Consider the following 19755-nt stretch of genomic DNA (forward strand, 5'->3'; position numbering starts at 1 on the left):
CAAAAAAGAAATGGGGGTTGGGGGCGGGGAATGGATGAGAGAGAAAGAAAAAATATATATAACTACAGCCAACCAGGGCCCAGGGCCAGAGGTGCCTCCCAGTCCATTAGGAAATAGTTTGCCACCTGTAATACACGTATGACACTCTTCAACTGCGTACCTTTTGCATAAACACACTCCCTGGCTCTCACACTTAGAGAATGACCCAGCTACTGAGCTTGAAACCCATCCCCTTAAAGCTGCCTCTGGGACCACTCCAGCTAAGCCTGCCACTGTTTTAATCCAACTGGAAGCAAACTCAAAACAGATGTCCTTTTTTTTTTAAACTGATGGGGGGGATCAAAAGATGAATGTCTTTTAGTAACATGCAAAAATTATATGAAATTCAAATTTCAGTATTCATAAAGTTTTAGAACACAACATGCTCATTCTTTTCCTTTTTTTAAAGATTTATTTTATGCATACAGTGCTCTATCTACATGTATGCCTGCATGTCAGAAGAGGGCATCAGATCCCACTATAGATAGTTGTATACCACCGTGTGGTTGCTGAGAATTGAACTCAGGGCCTCGGGAGGAGATGCCAATGTTCTGAACTGCTGAGCTATCTCTCTAGTTCCTCATTTTTTTTTTCTTATTGCCTGTGCTTGTTTTCTTACTACAACAGAAAATTTTATTAATTACCAGAGACCTTTCTTCTTTTTTTATTTTTCATAATATTTTTATTGATTATTTGGGAATTTCACATCATGAACCCCGAGCACAATCACTTCTCAGTCCTCCCAGGTCTACCCCTTGTGAATCCCACACACTAAAAGAAGAAGAAGGAGAAGGAGAAGAGGAAGAGGAAGAAGAAAAAAAAGAAGAAGAAGAAGAAGAAGAAGAAGAAGAAGAAGAAGAAGAAGAAGAAGCAAGTCCAATTTGTGTTGCCCACTGGAGCATGGTCAAACTCCCAGTGGTCAGCCCTATAAGGAAAGCTGAGTCCTTCTCCATGTGCACCTCCCACCCCAGAAGCCATCAGTTCTGGAGAGCTACACTTCAGTGTCCTTATCACAATTTTTGAGTTCTCTTAGGCCAGGTGGTGGTGGTGATGCATACCTTTAATCTCAGCACTAGGAGGCAGAGGCGGGTGAATCTCTGTGAGTTCAAGGCCAGCCTGGTCTACAGTACAAGTTTCAGGACTGGCTCCAAAAGCTGCACAGAAACCCCGTCTCAAAAAACCAAAATAAGAAAGTATCAATGGATTCTGATGTCCTCAAGGAACAACTGAAACCAGTTCCCCGTGGTTCCAGCAGAGATAATTGCATATGATTTTTGTGGAATATATCTGGAAAATCTCTACTGTAACAGGTTTTAGACTGTGGCTCTTCTCCTGCTATACTTTAGAATTACCCTGGGAGTTTTAGAGACACCAGTAGCCAGTTCACTCCATCTTTCCAGAGTCTAAATGGCCATATAGCTTCCAACTGAGAAAGGGCTAGTGGTTTAGATTACAGTTCCTCTACTCACTTCCTTTGACAGGAGAAGGTCTTTCCTTTTTCCATTTTCAAGCTCTTTTCTCAGTGCACGGCCCAGGGTATACCAGGGGCACTAAACAGATATTTGAAAGATATTGAGACCAGGAATGCACCTCAAGTGGCTGAACAATAACCATTATTATTTTTGGCATCAGTCTCACAGGAACCCAAAAGTATGAGCAATATTACTCTAGCAAAACACTGTTCCCATGGACTTTTATGTTTCTCAGCATTTTCATTTAGAACAAATGAAATCATGAATGGAATTGAGGCTGAACTTTGTTGTGGTGATACATTGTGTATCAAATAAAGCTTGCCTGAGGATCAGAGGACAGAGCCAGCCACTAGATTAAACATAGAAGCCAGGCAGTGGTGGCCACACCTTTAATCCTAGCACTCAGGAGGCAGAGTTCCATCTGGATCTCTGTGAGTTCAAAGCCATCCTGGACTTCATGAGATTGATTCAGTCTAGGAGAGAAACAGAGCCAAGGCAGTGGTGGCACACACCTTTAATCCCAGTACTTGGGAGTCACACGCCTTTAATCCCAGCACTAGGAAGGAAGTAAAATGGCTGGGCAGAAAAAGGCATACAAGGTGTGAGGAGACAGAAACTAGACATGCAGCTGAGGACTCAGAGGCTTTCAGTCAGAGGATTTGTGGAGGCAGGATCTCACCTTTCTATCATCCTGAGGATTCGAGAATGGTGAGAAGTTTCTCTAGTGGCTTGTTCCTTTGTCTCTCTGATCTTTCAGTATTTACCCCAATATCTGGCTCCAGGTTTTTATTCCAACACCAATTAGGATTCATGCAACACTTTAACTTATTAGATATTCTCAATTTTGCTCCCAGGAGATATTATATTAGAAATGGATGGAGGTAATTTTGATTATCTTGTCATCATTTGTCACACTAGCAACTAGCGGGCAGAAGGCAAAAGATTTTATAAAACATCCTAAAAGGCACAAGACAGTTGCTTCCCACAAGAAATCACCCAGCCTAAAATGTCAGTGTGCCCAGGTTAAGACAGGGTAGGCAAAACGGTCCCACACCTTATCTATACAGTGCCTTTGGTAAACTACTTCAATGTAGAAGTTAGCATATCTGATAAAAATGTTAGACAATTATATGATGAACTTCGATGGGATTCGAGTGGTGTGGATTATTTGAGAGAAGGTCTCACTAAGTAGCCTAGACTACTGTCTACCTCCTGATCCTGGCTCAGCCTCATGTTGTCATAAATGGGAGTAAAAACAAAGAAAGTCTGAAAGTATTGCATTGTGACTTATGATTTATGTGTTCTAACCAAGAAAATGATTCATCTCTATTAATTTAGAGAGAGAAGTCCAAATAAGGGGTGGTCCATCTTCTAGAAGTTGAAAATCAGAGCTTCTAAGATGAGTTAAAATTACAACTGTGTGTTGGTCAGAACTAAGAGTGGTGTTGGGCAGGGGAAGTCTAGGCCTTTGGAATGAGATAAGTGGGTTAGGCAACTCAAGCTGAATTATTTTGTTTGGTATAATCCAAAGACTTTGGCCAAAATGGACTTGAGAAATTACAAAATGAAAGCATAAGTCTGGGAGCTGAGGCTGGAGGATTCCTTGAGTTTAGGAGTATGAGACTAGCCTGGGCTGAATATCAAAACTATGTCTTTAGCTGACCCTGATGGCACCAGCCTGTAATCCCACCTACTCAGGAAGATGAAGTAAGGGGATTAAAAATTCAGGCCTGCTGGGGTTAAGAGTTAAATGGCAGCCTGGGCAATTTGGTGGACATTGATTCACAATTTTAAACAAACAAAAGGAAACTTAAGAGCTTGGGATATAGCTCTCAGAGGTAGAACATTTGCCCAGCATGCACGAGGCCCTAGGTTCAGTCACCAGAGCTCAACCAAACAGCAACAAAACAACCTGTCCCAGAAAAGCGCGGGGAGGAAGGGATTGGCTCAAGAAGACACCTGGTAGAAGAATCACCTGGCAATTCAGTCTTCCCTCTCCCTGGGGGTAAAAGATTTTTCTTGCCAAAGAACTGAGATTCAGAGAGAAATTCACTCGAGATAATAAAATGTAGAAATGTGGACTGAGGAGGGGTCAGGTGACAGTGGATAAATCTGCTCATCTTAAAGCAAACAGCTCTGATAGGCTCAGAGACCTGACATCTGAGAGGTGAGAGCTGTGGTGTCATTGGCATCTTGAAACGAGGGAGATAAATACACAGAAGTTGAATGTGTGAGTCTGTGCTAACAGTGTGCTAGACAACCTTCTGTTTAAGGGAGTGGGTTGGTTACTTTTCATTTGCTATAACAGACACCATGACTAAGGCAATTTATAGAAGAGTTTATTGGAGCTTACAGTTTCAGAGAGTGAGTCCATGACCATCACGGCAGTACGCATGACAGCGGGCGGGCGGGCGGGCGGGCAGGCAGGCATAGCACTAGAGCAGTAATTGAGAACTTAACTCTGATCCACAAGCAGGAGTCAGAAAGGTAGGTAGACACTAAGAATGGCATGGGTTTTTGAAATGTCAAAGCCTATCCCAGTGACACACCTTGTCCAACAAAGCCATATCTCCAAATCCTTCCCAACTAGGGACCAAATATTCAAATACATGAGCCTGTGGGGGTCATTCTCATTCAAACCACCACAGGGTAGGTATCCTCTTCATGTTCAGAAAGCCAGATAGTTCCTAAGCAAGAGATCAGGCTGAGAAAAAAGGCCTTAACACAAACATGATTTCCAAACTCCCTTTTCCATGGATATCTAGGGCAGATGTTAACCAGGTGTGGTGGTATAGGCCTGGACTTCAAGCACTTGAAAGACAGGTGGATTTTCAGTTCCAGGCTGGCCCGGAACTGAAAATATCAAGAAACAAAGAACAAAAACCACATTAAAACAAAAACAAACAAACAAACAAAAAACCACAAGGCCTTTCTCACTCCTGTGTGTCTGATTAGAGATGTCATCAACACAAATTAAGTTTGACTTTTCTGATCACTGGACTAAACACAATTGTAGCACATATTCTAATTGGTTTTAATAAAAACACAGAGCCAGATATCATGGTAAATATTGAAAAACCAGAGAAACAAAGGAAAAAGCCACAGCAACTTCTCACCTCCAACAACTCCTCAGCTGAAAGAGAGCCAGTTCCTATCTCCTCTGGCCTTATATTGCTTTCTCTACCCAGCCATATCACTTCCTGTCTCAGACATCCCTAGTGCAGGGATTAAAGGCGTGTGCCTCCCAAGTACTGGGATCAAAGGCCTGAGATCCCAAGTGCTAGGATTAAAGGTGTGTGCTACCACTGTCTGGCCTCTATGGTTAACTAGTGGCTAGCTCCACACTCTAATCTCCAAACAAGCTTCATTTGTTAGAGTACAAACAAAATATCACACGCAACTTGAAAATGTAAACACTATTTCTCTCCCAAAAATTTTGAAGTCTTAATGCAAAAACACAACTCTCATCTCAAAGGTAGTAAGAAATGTTGTGTTCTGGAGCTGAATAAGGGTGAACATAGCCTGAGAGCACAGATTCAAGCTAGCCCAAAGATCATGTTCCAATACAGTAACAGTTGAATGAATTTTCTATAGTAACAGAGCAAACAAAGTCATAAGTCGGGTATTTTGAAATTAAACTGATAGAAGCATTAGAGCAAAATGAACAAGTTTCTTTTACAGGCCTCAGATGTTAGTTGAGGTATCATTTGCCTTTGGGCTGGTGGAAGATAGGGCTTTGTTTGCTCAATCCAAAAGTGTTATTAGTAGCCGTAAGGATGACTGTTAGGTCAAGCCCAGAGTCCCAACAATGAATGACTATTATGATGCTAAAGACAGATGAAGGTAACATTCCAGCTCTCCACAATCACAGACCTTCTAATCAGTCAGTCAGCCTTGGAGAATCCTCCAAGTAGGACTTGTGGCTGTTTTTCTGAGAACTTTGATTCACAGAAGCAAAAAAAATCTGCCAACCAAGTTCAGAGATGATTTCTGTATTAATCAGGGTTCTCTAGAGGAACAGAACTGAACTGATAGAATGAATACATGTAGTAGGGCCCCAGGCCTTAACACGACTGACTTCATGATGGAAGTACCATTCAGGCCATAAAACTCAGCACATAATGAAAATAAAAACCTAATCCATCAAAGTCTATAGTTCTGGGAATGTCTCTAAATGTACTTACCTTGCTTTTTGGCTTCTGTAGTTCCACTTCTGGCTAACTGTTGATGTTAACTGAAGTATGTCAACCCAGAACACGGTTTTAATGCTTAGAAGTTCATTCTGAGAAAGGCTTGGGGCTACACAGTATAGTTGCTGGCCAACTACTGAAGACTTTCTACTGGCTTAAACTCATGTCTGAGCAGTCTTCTCTGGTGACCTCACAACATGTATGCTGTGGGATGGGCTCTATGTTAAATGTGTTGCTCTGATTGGTTAATAAATAAAACACTGATTGGCCAGTAGCCAGGCAGGAAGTATAGGCGGGACAAGGAGAGAGGAGAATTCTGGGAAGTGGAAGGCTGGGTCAGAGGAGATACTGCCAGCCACTGCCATGACAAGCAACATGTAAAGATACCAGTAAGCCACAAGCCATGTGGCAACTTATAGATTAATAGAAATGGGTTGATTTAAGATAGAAGAACTAGATAACAAGAAGCCTGCCACGGCCATACAGTTTATGAGAAATATAAGTCTCTGTGTGTTTACTTGGGTCTGAGCGGCTGCAGGACTGGCAGGGGAGAGAAATTTGTCCTGAACGTGGGCCAGGTAGGACTGGAGAAAACTCCAACTACACACACACATACACACACACACACACACACACACACACACACATATGTATATATATATATATATATATATATATATATATATATATATATATATGTTTCTCCATCCATGAGGCTGGTTACTAAGCAGTTCCAATAGAGTACTGAAAACCTGGAGGGTTCTTGAGAGCTGCTGGCCCTTAGTCAATGATGGAAGCCTGAAATTGCTGGGGTTTATATTACCATAAGAATCAGCAGCAGCAAAAACAGGGTAAATCAACTCTGGAAAGAGGAAAGGCCAAGAAGGCAAATGGTGAACAGTCTTCCTGCCCACTGTGACAGGGAAAGGCAGTGCAGAGGTTCTTCCATCATGTGTACTTGCTGAGGCCATTTCAGGTTTAACTAGAGTTTGATCTCCTTGATGAAAAATCCTATGAAAAATTACTCAACTCTATTCTAGGATCCTGTCTTAGGATTCTATTGCTGTGAAGAGACACCATGACCAAGGGAACTCTTATAAAGGAAAACACTTACTTGGGGCTGGCTTACTGTTCAGAGGTTTAGTCATTATTATCATGGTGGGAAAGAGCATGGAAACATAGCTGAGAGTTCTACATCTAGATCCACCGGCAGCGGGAAGTGACAGTAACACACTGGCCAGGCTTGAGCTTCTGAGACCTCAAAGTCCACCCCCTAGTGACATACCTCCTCCAACAAAGCCAAACCTACTCCAAAAGTCCACACCTCCTAATAGTGCCACTCCCTATGGGTCTACAGGGCCATTTTCATTCAAACCACCACAGATTCCAAAGTCAAATTCCCTAGATTCTGTTAACGGCTAGCTTGTGCAGAACCCCCTCCAGCTAACTGCTCATCTTAGCTTCTGTCGAACTGCTTGATTGCAAAACCTGTAGCTGCCAAGTGAGAGGTCAGAACATGGTTTCTGCTTCAAAATCCCTGTGCTGTGGACATCCAGGGCTACACTTAGGTCCCTAATGCTTGAGTGTGGTCCCAGCCAGCTGGAATAAAGACTTTCAGTTGGCTATAAATAGTGTCTGAATGATCATCTCTGGTGGGTTCCCCATAACAATATGTTAATATAGATGACCCAAGAGCAGACTATGGATGGGTCTAGGAAAATGTTTATTTTTTTTTTATTGATGTTATTGTTACTAAAGCATTAGTGGGCTTCTTGTTGGTGTGTGTGGTGGTGGTGGTGGTGGTGGAAGGGTAACAACAGTAACAAAGGAAGAGTTAAATATGCTGTGGGATGTATGGCAAATGTGTTGCTAATTAATCAATAAAACACTGATTGGCCGTTGGCTAGGCAGGAAGTATAGGCGGGGCAAGGAGGAGAATAAAGCTGGGAAGTGGAAGGCTGATTCAGAGAGACACTGCCAGCCACCACGATGAGAAACAGCATGTGAAGATCCTGGTAAGCCACGAGCCATGTGGCAAGGGATAGATTTATGGAAATGAATTAATTTAAGCTATAAGAACAGTTAGCAAGAAGCCTGCCACGGCCATACAGTTTGAAAGCAATATAAGTCTCTGTGTTTACTTGGTCGGGTCTGAGTGGCTGTGGGACTGGCAGGTGAGAGAGATTTGCCCTGACTCTAGCTACATAAATAGCTTAACTGCTTGAAGATGGATCTCAGCAAAAATCCTAGGAATGTGGGGAGTTGAGGACACAGACTTAGCTTCATTTGATTATCTTTAACAGTTTGCAGAAGTTCCCTTAAACCTTAGGAATGTAAATGCAGGTCAAGCTGAGATATCTCTCTCTCTCTCTCTCTCTCTCTCTCTCTCTCTCTCTCTCTCTCTCTCCCCACTTTTTTTTTCTTTAAGACCAAAAGGAATTTTATGACTAGCTTGTATAACAAAGACATTTTACCTTAAGCACAGTTATTATAATTCCCAGCCACCTCAGCTACATGACCACGCATGTGCTGACCATCAGTCAGGCAGAATGCTTAATTATTCCAGGACCTTATGTCCCGGATAATCCGTGTGTTATGTGATCATGTAATGTGCCATGGTGCAATCATGTAATCTATGAGCATGCGTGGCATGGTTACGTAGTAAGCCGATATGTGAATGCTCGGGGACCTATAAAAGCAGATTCCACCCATTTCCCCCCGCCCCCTTTTCCACACCATTCTTTTCTAGTAGGCCTATTGTGTTGTACAAGCCCTCTTTACCCTCCCCTAATAAAAATTCTTAGAGTGGATTTTATTGTACCTTGTGTCTTCTCTCACATGGTAAAAAGCACCATAAATAAATAACAACAGTCAGAAGAAAAACACCTGCCCAAGGAAAACTAAAAATCAAAGATAAAGAAGATGAGAGAAAGAGAAGAGTTGGGAGGTATTTTAGACTTTACCTTGGGTTGATAAACTCTAAAATTAGTGTTTTAGTTTAGCCTCCAATTTAACTCACATATAGTTTTTTGAAGAGCTTTTTTTTTAATTAATTTATTTATTTTTGGTTTTTCAAGACAGGGTTTCTCTGTGTAGTTTTGGTGCCTTTCCTGGAACTCATTCTGTAGACCAGGCTAGCCTTGAACTCACAGAGATCCACCTGGCTCTGCCTCCCAGTGCTAGGATTAAAGGTGTGTGCCACCACCGCCCACCACTGCCAGGTTGAAGAGCTTTTTATTATGCATTACCAATTTTATCAGTTTGTGCTTGTTTTTCCACAGATACTTTACATTTTAATTAAAGCAAGCTGTCTGTGAATTAAGAGAAAAAAAAAAAACTTTATTGCCTAGGACTTCATTAAGCACTCAGGACAAACAAGTTTGGAGATGGTTATATCTAGATCTCCCTGGTTTTTCCCAAACAAGTTAATGAATATCACACATAAAGCCAGCTAGAGTACAGGTTAATGATTATCACACACAAAGCTAGCTAGAGTACAGGTTAATGATTATCACACACAAAGCCAGCTAGAGTACAGGTTAATGATTATTACACATAAAGCCAATAGACTACCCAGGGCAGTTATCTCTAAACATTTCTTCCTTTTGGAAATTTTGTTTCCCATATATATATTTGCTTCTCCTGAAACAAATTTGTTTCTCCTGAAAAGTTGCCTGTCTGTGCTAGCTAGAGAACTCACAGAGATCTGCCTGCCTCTGCTTCCCAAATGCTGGGATTAAAGGTGTGAGCCACCATGCCCAGTTTAGGACAATGAAAACCAAGACAAAACAAAAACAGAAATGTCTTCAGGGTTCAAAAAAATAACAAAATACTGATAACAAGCTAAACAGCCAGAATCTAACTGCCTAAAGATCTGAAAGAAAGAAAGAAAGAAAGAAAGAAAGAAAGAAAGAAAGAAAGAAAGAAAGAAAGAAAGAAGGAAAGAAAGAAAGAGGAAGGGAGGGGAGGGGAGAGGAAGGGAAGAAGGAAAGAAGAAGGAAGGAAGGAAGGAAGGAAGGAAGGAAGGAAGGAAGGAAGGAAGAAAAAGAAAGAAGGAAAGAAAGAAAGAAAGGAAGAGCAAATGTACAGACCAAAATGCTTTCAGAGCAAACAAACCAGATACTATTAATCCACTGGGTGAGAATAAAACCACTACCATAATTTTTTAGTCAAATTTGAAGCAAGCTTTAAAACACTGACCAGGTCCATACCTGGGATTCCTAGAGCATGGTGCCCAAATTATATTAGTCAGGAGCTTATAAATGCAAAACCCACAATGCTAGGTACTTCCCATCTCTGTCCAATTGGGGGCAAGCATACATCCTGAGGTACGTCCTGCCTAAGTACCTCCAGCCTATGTGTGATAAAACACATCCTGTGCAGTTGGGACAACCAAGATTGTTTACAGAAGTTTTTTAAAATAAAGACTTATCTTACATGCAAAGCCTCCACCATTCCAGGAAGTTATCTGTCCTTGGGCAAGTAGGGCTTACAGGTTAGAGCATTTTTGTTTTATACATCTAGATTTATTGAAATGACTCACAGGCTGCAGTCCAAGTAATCCAACAATGGCCAGCTGTGAATGGAAAGTCCAAGAATCTAGTAGTTGCTCAGTCTCACAAGGCTGGGTGTCTCAGCTGGTCTTCTGTATATGCTGGAATCCCAAAGAAGTAGGCTCCAACAGATGTTCTAGTGAGGTGAGGGCAAGCAGGCAAAGAACATACCTGTCATTCTCCATTGTCCTTATATAGGCTTCTAGCAGAAGGTGTGGCCCAGATTAAAGATATGTCTTCCCGCCCGGAGGTGGTGGCGCACACCTTTAATCCCAGCACTCAGGAGGCAGAGCCAGGTGGATCTCTGTGAGTTCAGGCCAGCCTGAGCTACCAAGTGAGTTCCAGGAAAAAGGCACAAAGCTACACAGAGAAACCCTGTCTCAAAAAAACAGAAAAAAAAAAAAAAGATATGTCTTCCCAGCCTCAAGATGTGGATTAAAGGTGTGTGTCTTCCAGCCTCAAGATCCAGATACAAATGTGCCCTCCATTTCTGGGCTGTAGCTCATTCAGATAGAGTCAAGTTGACAACCAACAATAAACATCACACCACTTTTTGTAATTTATACTAAAATCCACATTGTAGAAAAAGTGGGTAACAGATATCTGTAAAACAGCTGGAGTAGATGCACCCCTTTGAGTCATAGCAAAAACTATGGCTTTGGGTTAAAAAACATGAACATTCCTTTTTCTGCTCAAAGGACTGGATAGAGCTATTTATAGAACAACGATAATCACTTTTAGGTCTATACTTAGAAGACAACCAAAGGACATTTAAGATCTTGAGTTTATGACTGATAATAGTAATCTGTACCTTGCCAGCTTATCCGAACTCCATTAATCAATGTTAAAACTCTGAACCTTTGAAATCTTATATACAAGAGTAGAGAAGGGGAAAGAAATCTGAAACATTCTCGTTTTTTCCGCATACCTTCAATCACTTCCTTAGACCATTGTAACTTATATAAGCTTTAAACCTTTTCTTTCTACCTAATCATTTGCCATAAGACACATGTGGTTGGTAACTGACAGTAGCCATTGCCAATCAAATTCCTTTAAATTAGGAATAGTAAAACATTAAATCTGAAACCTGCTTATCTTCAGGAAGCCTGTCTGCCTTTCTCAGCAGGACACCTAGTAGCTCTAGAAAAAGCAAGACCTGATGTTTATATATGAAATGAACTAAGAAGGCGGCGGCAGCCTTGGGGAAGGAGCTGGGTGCCTGCTGCTGCCAAGCTGACCATCAACACCATCAGATTTCTGAGGATAAATTATAGCAGAAAGTATAAATCCAATGGCCTCTGCATCAGTTAAAATGACAGAGACCAGCTAGCTGGACGGTTACCCTAGTTGGCTCCTGTGCTCTCGATGGCTTCATTTGGGGGACAGATGTTGTGTGTGTTGTGTGTGCAAAACAGCTTGACCACACAGCTGCCATGACAGGCTTAGAAGCCCAGACACAGCTTCTGGCAGGCAATACCTGAACCTAGGAAAAGCCATAAGCTGACCCCACCCAGGGAGGGCCTGCATCTAAGGAGAAATACCTGACACTTCAAACATTCCCTAGACAAATGTCAGCCAATGAGGGTCCCAAACCCTGGAATTCCCCTCATCCCAACCTCTGTTGTGATTAAAAACCCCACCCTGCCTGGGCTCTGGGCTTTCTGCTCTCACAGCTTCATCCAGACAGAAAGTCCAAGCTCTGAACTTGAAAATAAAGGCTCTTTGCTTTTACATACGTGATTTGGTCTCCGTGGTGGTCTTTTGGGGGTCCCCACTATCTGGGCATAGCAGTCATTGTCTTTGGCCATCACAAAAGGACAGCACAGGCCTTCAGTTGCCAGACCCGGAAGGTCTGATTTTCCTATGGATGAGGAACTTGGGAAAATTGGCCTACCTTGACTTAGGCAGAGTAGGGCAGTCAACCCAACAGTGTCCACAGTTTGTGCAGGGCCCTGGCAGCAGATGAGGTAGGGGCAGTTTTTCCCAGTGGTTAGCATCACCACAATCCAGGTCTGGGCCCCATGTATCTTCTTTGGAGACCTTAGGGTCATTGCCAGGAGCTGGCATTTCTGTCTATCACAGGAAGGTTTTTCCATTAAACATTTTAAATGCCATAATCAATAGATCTCTGAAAAGTTTTGAGAGCCATCTATTAAGTATACCTGATTTTAAATAAATTTTACTTTTTTTAAAGATTTGTTTATTTATTTATTTATTTATTTATTTATTTATTATGTATACAATCTTCCTCCTGCATGTTGCCTGCAGGCCAGAGGAGCCACCAGATCTCATTATCTATGGTTGTGAGCCACCATGTGGTTGCTGGGAATTGAACTCAGGACCTCTGGAAGAACAGCCACTGCTCTTAACCTCTGAGCCATCTCTCCAGCCCCCAAATTTTACTTGTTTTTAATTATTTGCTTTAGGCAAATAATTAAACATGTACAGGAAGCTAAATAAAGCTTATTCCCATAATTAATTACATTTGTACTTAGCATGACGACAAGGACAGTTTTGAATGTTACGCCCAGATTGTGGAGACCCCTCAAAGACAACCATGGAGACCTAGACCAAATGCATATGCAAAGCAAAAAAACTTTATTCAAGCTCGAGCTTGGTCTCTCCCTCTGTCCAACGCAATGGTGAGAGCTGAGAGCCCTGAGCACAGTCAGGGTAGGGTTTTTATCACAGCAGAGGTTGGTGTGAGGGGATTTCCAGGGTTCAGGACCCTGACTGGCTGACATTTGTCTAGGGATATCTTGACAAAAGGGGATAGGTGTGTGCTGGGTTAAGAGACACCTGGTTGGGATGTTAGGCATTTTTCCCAGGATAGTAATGTTAGGTATTTACCCCTTAGATGCTGATTGGCCCATTCTGGGCTGGTGCCAGTTAATGGCTTTTCCTGGAACCGGGTGTTGCCTTAGAGTAAACCGAAACTTAGGCCTGTTCTCTAGCTGGTTTATATTGAGCATGTCGTGGCAGCAGTATAGCCAAGCTGCCCTGGGCCCCACATTGAATACATTAATGAATTTGGGGGCTGCAGAGATGGTTCAGAGGTTAAGAGCACTGGCTGCTCTTTCAGAGGTCCTGAGTTCAATTCCAAGCCACCACATGGTGACGCACAACCATCTATAATAAGATCTGGTGTCCTCTTCTGGCATGTAGGCATACATGCAGGTAGAACACTGTATAAGTCAATTAATCTTTAAAAAAAAAAAAAAAGAATTTGTTTCATTTATAAGGTGACTGGCCATTAACTTTCATGTCTTAATCATCTTTAATAGTTTACAATAAGTTGCTTTCTTTTGTTTGTTTGTTTGTTATTGTTGTGTTGTTTTGTTTTTTGAGACCAAGCTTCTCTGTGGAATAGCCCTGGCTGTCCTGGAATGCACTCTGTAGACCAGACTGGCCTTGAACTTACAGAGATCCACCTGTCTCTGCCTTCAGTGTGCTGGGATTAAAGGCATTCACACCACACCTGGCAATAAAATGCTTTTATAAGATTAGGATTTGCTTTTTTTTCCCCCAGGACAGGGTTTCTCTGTGTAATTTTGGTGCCTGCCCTGTATCTCGCTCTGTAGACCAGGCTGGCCTCGAACTCACAGAGATCCACCTGGCTCTGCCTCCCAAGTGCTGGGATTAAAGGCGTGAGCCACCACCGCCCCGCAGGATTTGCATTTTTATCCCTGTTAGGTTTAGCCTTGAAGACAAGGAGGCTAGACAAACATTCTTAAGTCGGCCTCTGTTAGCCTGAATAGACCTTAGGTGAGGAGAGACCCTTCGCCAGACTGCTTAGGTCATTGTCTTGCTACATCATAAGGTAGGAATATCCCATTTCTAGTGTTTGGTGCTCGTAGCTATGGCCCCGACTCTAGCTTTTTATTTACTTTTTTTAAGACTACATATTAATGAAGACATCATGGTATAGAACTTTTTATAAACTTTAAATGTCCCATAGCCTTATAAATTTAAATATTTAAAGAAGATATCCAGGTTTTTAAAACTCTAAAATTTCCTTTTAAAAAAGGTTTAAAATCTGAACTGTGGGGCTCCTACAATATCAAAAAATAAATTAAGAATTTTTTTTTAACTTCAAGAGGGAAGAAACAGAGCACAACCACAATTTGGATAAGGGAAAAATCAAACTCCAACAGTGCAAACAACTCAGTGTTTAATAGCTGAGATTTGTTCACAATTCTCTTGGTTTCCCCAAGGGTCACCGGTCACCTCTCTGGTTCTGCCCTTGGCTGTGGTGGTATTGTGTTCCCAAAAATATTGTGCACCCTAATAAACTTATCTGGGGTCAGAGACCAGAACAGCCACTAGATACAGAGGCCAGAAAATGGTGGCACACATGCCTTTAATCCTAGCCTTCTGGAGGCATGGATCTCTGTGAGTTCAAGGCCACATTGGAAACAGCCACGCATGGTGACTCACACCTTTAATCCCAGGGAGTGATGGCAGGAAGCAGAAAGATATATAAGGCGTGAAGATCAGAAACTAGCAGCATTTGGCTGGTTAAGCTTTTAGGCTTTGAGCAGCACAGTTCAGCTGAGACCCATATGGATGAGGACACAGAGGCTTCCAGTCTGAGGAAACAGGATCAGCTGAGGAACTGGCAAGGTGAGGTAGCTGTGGCTTGTTCTGCTTCTCTGATCTTCCAGCATTCACCTCAATAACTGGCCTCAGGTTTGATTTTATTAATAAGAACCTTTAAGATTCCTGCTACACTTGGCGGTACATACAGTCTGTCTTCTAGGCTCCAGCTGGCTCCCTTTCATTGGAGCTGTTCTTCCTGGTGGCCGTCATACGGCACCAGCATCTCCAAAACTGCTGGGATTCTTCCATTGCAACTATGCATTTTCACCAATAGCCTCTCCTGAGCTTGATTTAGGAACTCTAGCCCTGTCACACAGTGCCAAGCTTCAGCTGTTCTCCATGACCCCCCTTCATGCCTTTAAAACCAGTACCACCCGGGCGACCCTTGCATTACAATGTTCAGCTGCCAGCACCTTATTGAACAAGCACTGTCTTTAAATCCCATCTTCTAGAAACCTTATTCTTATGACTTTGTTTTCAGGACAAGAATTACCATACAAAAATCCATCCTAATCCAAAATATCTTGGAGACCTGTTTGTAGCACCAGTTCTAATTGGTCTTAATAATAAAAACCTGGAGTCAGATATCAGGGTGAAAGCTGAAAGATCAGAGAAGCAGAGTAGCCAGCCACTAGAAAGACTTCTTAACTCTAGGAATCCTCAGACTGAAAGGGCCAAGCTCCTATCTCTACCCTGCCTTATCACTTCTTCTCTCTGCCAAGCCATATCACTTCCTGTTTCCTCCTCCCCAGTGCTGGGATTAAAGGCATGAGATACCAAGTGCTGGGATTAAAGGTGTGTACCAACACTGCCTGGCCTCTAGTGGCTAGTTCCGAACTCTGATCTCCAGGCAAGTTTTATTTGTTAGAACACAAAAATATCACCACACCTGTTGTTGCCTCTTTGGTTGGTTTACACCATGTAGTCATCTTTAATCAAGATGGTGGTGAAGTCACATGGCATTTATCCTCTATAACCTTAGTAAAGATGGCTGCTAGTCATGTGTTTGCATCCATCCCAATGGGGGCCATCAGCTAAGATTGGTGGCAAGCCATGTTGCTTACATCCTGATGGGATCATCAGCTAAGATGGTGCCATGCCACAAAGTTCCTTTAAGATTACCTATGTTGAGATTTTTAATTATCAACACCCCCCCATGTTACAAGATTTAAGTTAACTTTTTATTGCAGATTTTTAACTGTACCCAATAAACTCACAAATCCTGAGGTACAAAAAGTTCACATAATGGCCTTACAAACCTTGGTAAAATTCCTACATTTTATCATAAGATATTACTGATACAGACCTCAGGACAGGAAACTCAATGTTAAGTGAATCTGAGAAAAAGGAATGAAGTTGTAGAAGAGGGAATATGGAGAGGGGTAACAATAACTAAAGACCTTTAGAAAAAGTCACATGGAAACCTACTACTATAGAAGCTTCCTAAAAAATACACACAGATGCATATAAAAGCAATTTAAATGGAGTTACCCTATAATGGGTAACAATATTCAGACTAAACGCCATGGCCAGGGATGGGGTACCTCTTTTGGAGTTATTGTCTAGTGAGGTCCCACAGACCCTCAACATGACAGGCTGTTGCCAATGCTTTGGATTATCTTCCAGAACTTGACAGTAAGACCCGATTGCTAAAGATACCACACTTGAGTCAGAGAACATGGAGAAATCACCTTGTGCTGGTCTGGAAACTTCATCCCTACTGGCTAGCCTTCATGGTGCTCTAAGGTGCTAGGCCAGCTAGAAGAGGAAAAAGTAATCATCAGTCCTATCCATCTGTGAGCCCTGAGAGCCATCATACTGACTGGTCTGACAAGATACGTTCACTGGCGCAATCATGGCACAAACATCATGGGCACAACCAGCCATTTTCTGAGTTAAGTCCTGCTTTACAAGATGAAACCCATACCTGGCATCATTATCAGGCTAAGAAACTATGGATAGGATATACAACTCCAAGATGGATGGCCATAAGGGATACCTGCCATTATTATGCTGCTAAATGGACATACTATTCAACTGACTCCTAATGATTTGCCAACTATACCCATATGTTGGAGAAGGAAGTAGTGTGAGAATTCTGGAGTGTGAGAATTCTGGAGTGCTTGTGAGGAAATTCTAAGGAAACAAGACATGAGTCTTATGGCCTTAGTTTCTTCAAAAACATGAAATTATTCTTGGAATGTGTTTTCATGCCCCTCCCAGGTGTAGCAGATAAGAGTGAGTTTACTTTAGATTATTTATTACAACTGTCTATTGTTATTTGTTTATATGCCTCTATGGAAAAACATGTTTTTGCCATATTTGGCTTGTCCTTGTGATTGTACACATTACTCACATGGCCCCTCTTAACCCTCAGAGGTTAAATTGTCTGATGCTCTGAATAAAGTTGACTATTGCATGAGACTTTAGTCTTCCTCATTTTTAGGCTCCATTCTCCCAGATCCCAATACCCCTAGAATGGTAAACACTTATTGATTGCATCTCTTAACCCTCATCAAAGCAGCTTTTTTTTTTTTTGCAATAGATGATGATTAACATAGAGACCAGCTGGTTGAGGTGCAGAGAATAAGACCCTACAGGATGCCTCACTCTAAGTGGGACATCTACATCATACCCTCTCCTTCCAAGGCTCAGGGATCATTGTAGAAGAATAAGACCCTACAGGATGCCTCACTCTAAGTGGGACATCTACATCATACCCTCTCCTTCCAAGGCTCAGGGATCATTGTAGAAGAATAAGACCCTACAGGATGCCTCACTCTAAGTGGGACATCTACATCATACCCTCTCCTTCCAAGGCTCAGGAATCATTGTAGAAGAGGGAGTGGAAAAATTCTAAGAGCCAGACGCAGTGATAACTAGCACGAAATATTATTTTCAGGACAGTTGAACACATGTAATTATGGAAGTTGTGACAATATGTACAAGACCTGTACAACCTCAAGCCAGACAAAATCCTAGCATGGAGGGAGGAAATGGGTACAGAATCCCACCCCTAGCTGAGGAGCTATTGGCAATTAATGGTTTCTGGGAGAAGAAGAGTCAATTTTCTTTAAGGTTGTTGTAGGGTAAACAGGCCAGCCAAAGAAACATACGCTGTCCCTGAAACCAGGGCCAAGAAACACACTTGGGCCCTGAAACCAGAGCCAGTGAAAGAAACACACCCTGGCCCTGAAACCAGAGCCAAAGAAACACACTTTGCCCCGACCAACTCAAACAAACAAACAAAACCACCAATCCCTGAGTAGGGAAAACAACCAATTCCTGAGCACGAAATCCAGCCAATCTCTGAACTTGTCCAGTCTCAGGGATTGAAATCTGACCAATTCTCACCCTGAAAATCTTCACCCTAGAAAACCTCCACCCCTAAGAAGCCCTATATAAGTCCTGTACCTGTTCAGTTGGGAGCTGCCTTTTTCCACCCTGGAAGAGGCAGCCACACTCCTGGATTCTTCCCTTGGAATAAATCTCTTGAATGAGGTTTGGATGAGACCTTTCACAGGAATGGAGCGGAGCAGAGAAGTAACAACTTTTCTCGGTAGCCGGAGAGAAAAGCCAGTAGAATCTTAACCCTTGGGCTGGGTAAGCCTTCCTTCCCCTAGCCAGACAGCGTTGTTACACTCCAAGGGGGACCTGAGCAGCGCTGTAACAACCTCACTGGGAAAGGGTGCCTTGGGGAAACCTGTCCCTGGACCAGGGCTGTAAGCTGCTAGGCTTACGGTGACTTTGTGTTATTCCTTGGCTCCCGACTGCCAGGATCCCTTTCCATCCGAGATGTAATGCTTACGGTTAGGTCTCCTGGTGAGTTGACCACCCACATCCAAGACTATATAAGCAGTACATATTGGACTTGATGGTTTTAAAAGCTAAAATGAGGATACAAAGTTGTGTGGGTAGGGAAACTGTAGTGAATCTAGAAGGAGTTAGAGGATTGGAGGAGTTAGGTGAATATATCATAGTTAGCTCAAAATATTTCATGAAATTCTCAGGGAACTAATAAATGAAGAGGTATTTCCTTTTTTTTTTTTTTAGATTTTTTTTGCCAATCTTTTTTTTTTAATTTGCTTATTTTTATTTTATGTGTATTGGTTATTTGCCTGCATATATGTCTGAGGGTGTTCTGGCATATCCTGAAGTAACAGGCAGTTGTTACTTGCCATGTGGGTGCTGGGAATTGAACCCAGGTCCTCTGGAAGAGCAGTCAGTGATTTTTAACTGCTAAGTCATCTCTCCGGCCCCTGAAGAGATGTTTCTTAAAATACAAAATAAAATTTAAAAACAATTGAATTATGTTATAAAGGGGACATTATGGGAAATGGTAATGAAATGTACTATATTTTCTACCAAAGGATTAAATGTAGACAAAGGAAGATCTCTCTTTAAAGAAGTTTGCAAAGACACCAGCTAGCAAAAAATCCCTCCGAGTTTCCATATTTTTTTTTTAATCAAAGCATGTGCTCGATGGTGAATCATACTCTCAAAAGTTGCACTTTGCTGATCAGCTCTGCTGTTTTGAATTAGTCAATTACATAACGAATGTGAGGCCAGGTTCTGACCACTCAGAGTGTAGCACAGGACCCCTGCTCGGTGGCCTTCTTGCTGAGGACCAAACCCAGGGCCTTGTGCTTGTTAGGCAAGTGCTCTACCACTGAGCTAAATTCCCAACCCTGAGAAATAAAACTTTTGCCTTGTGGAGATACTTCAGGTTGTGTGGTCATTTTCATGGGACCCCATGCCTATTTCTAACAGGACACAACATATTGGGGATCATAACTAGCATTCAGAACTGTCAACTGAAGAATTAAGAAATGAGGGACGGGGTGCGTGCATATACCTTCAGAGTGTGTTATTTTCACAATTCTGAGTGGGCCTCCCCCAGGT

The sequence above is a fragment of the Peromyscus eremicus genome, chromosome 16_21, assembly GCF_949786415.1.
Source record: "Peromyscus eremicus chromosome 16_21, PerEre_H2_v1, whole genome shotgun sequence".
Classification (NCBI taxonomy): Eukaryota; Metazoa; Chordata; class Mammalia; order Rodentia; family Cricetidae; genus Peromyscus; species Peromyscus eremicus.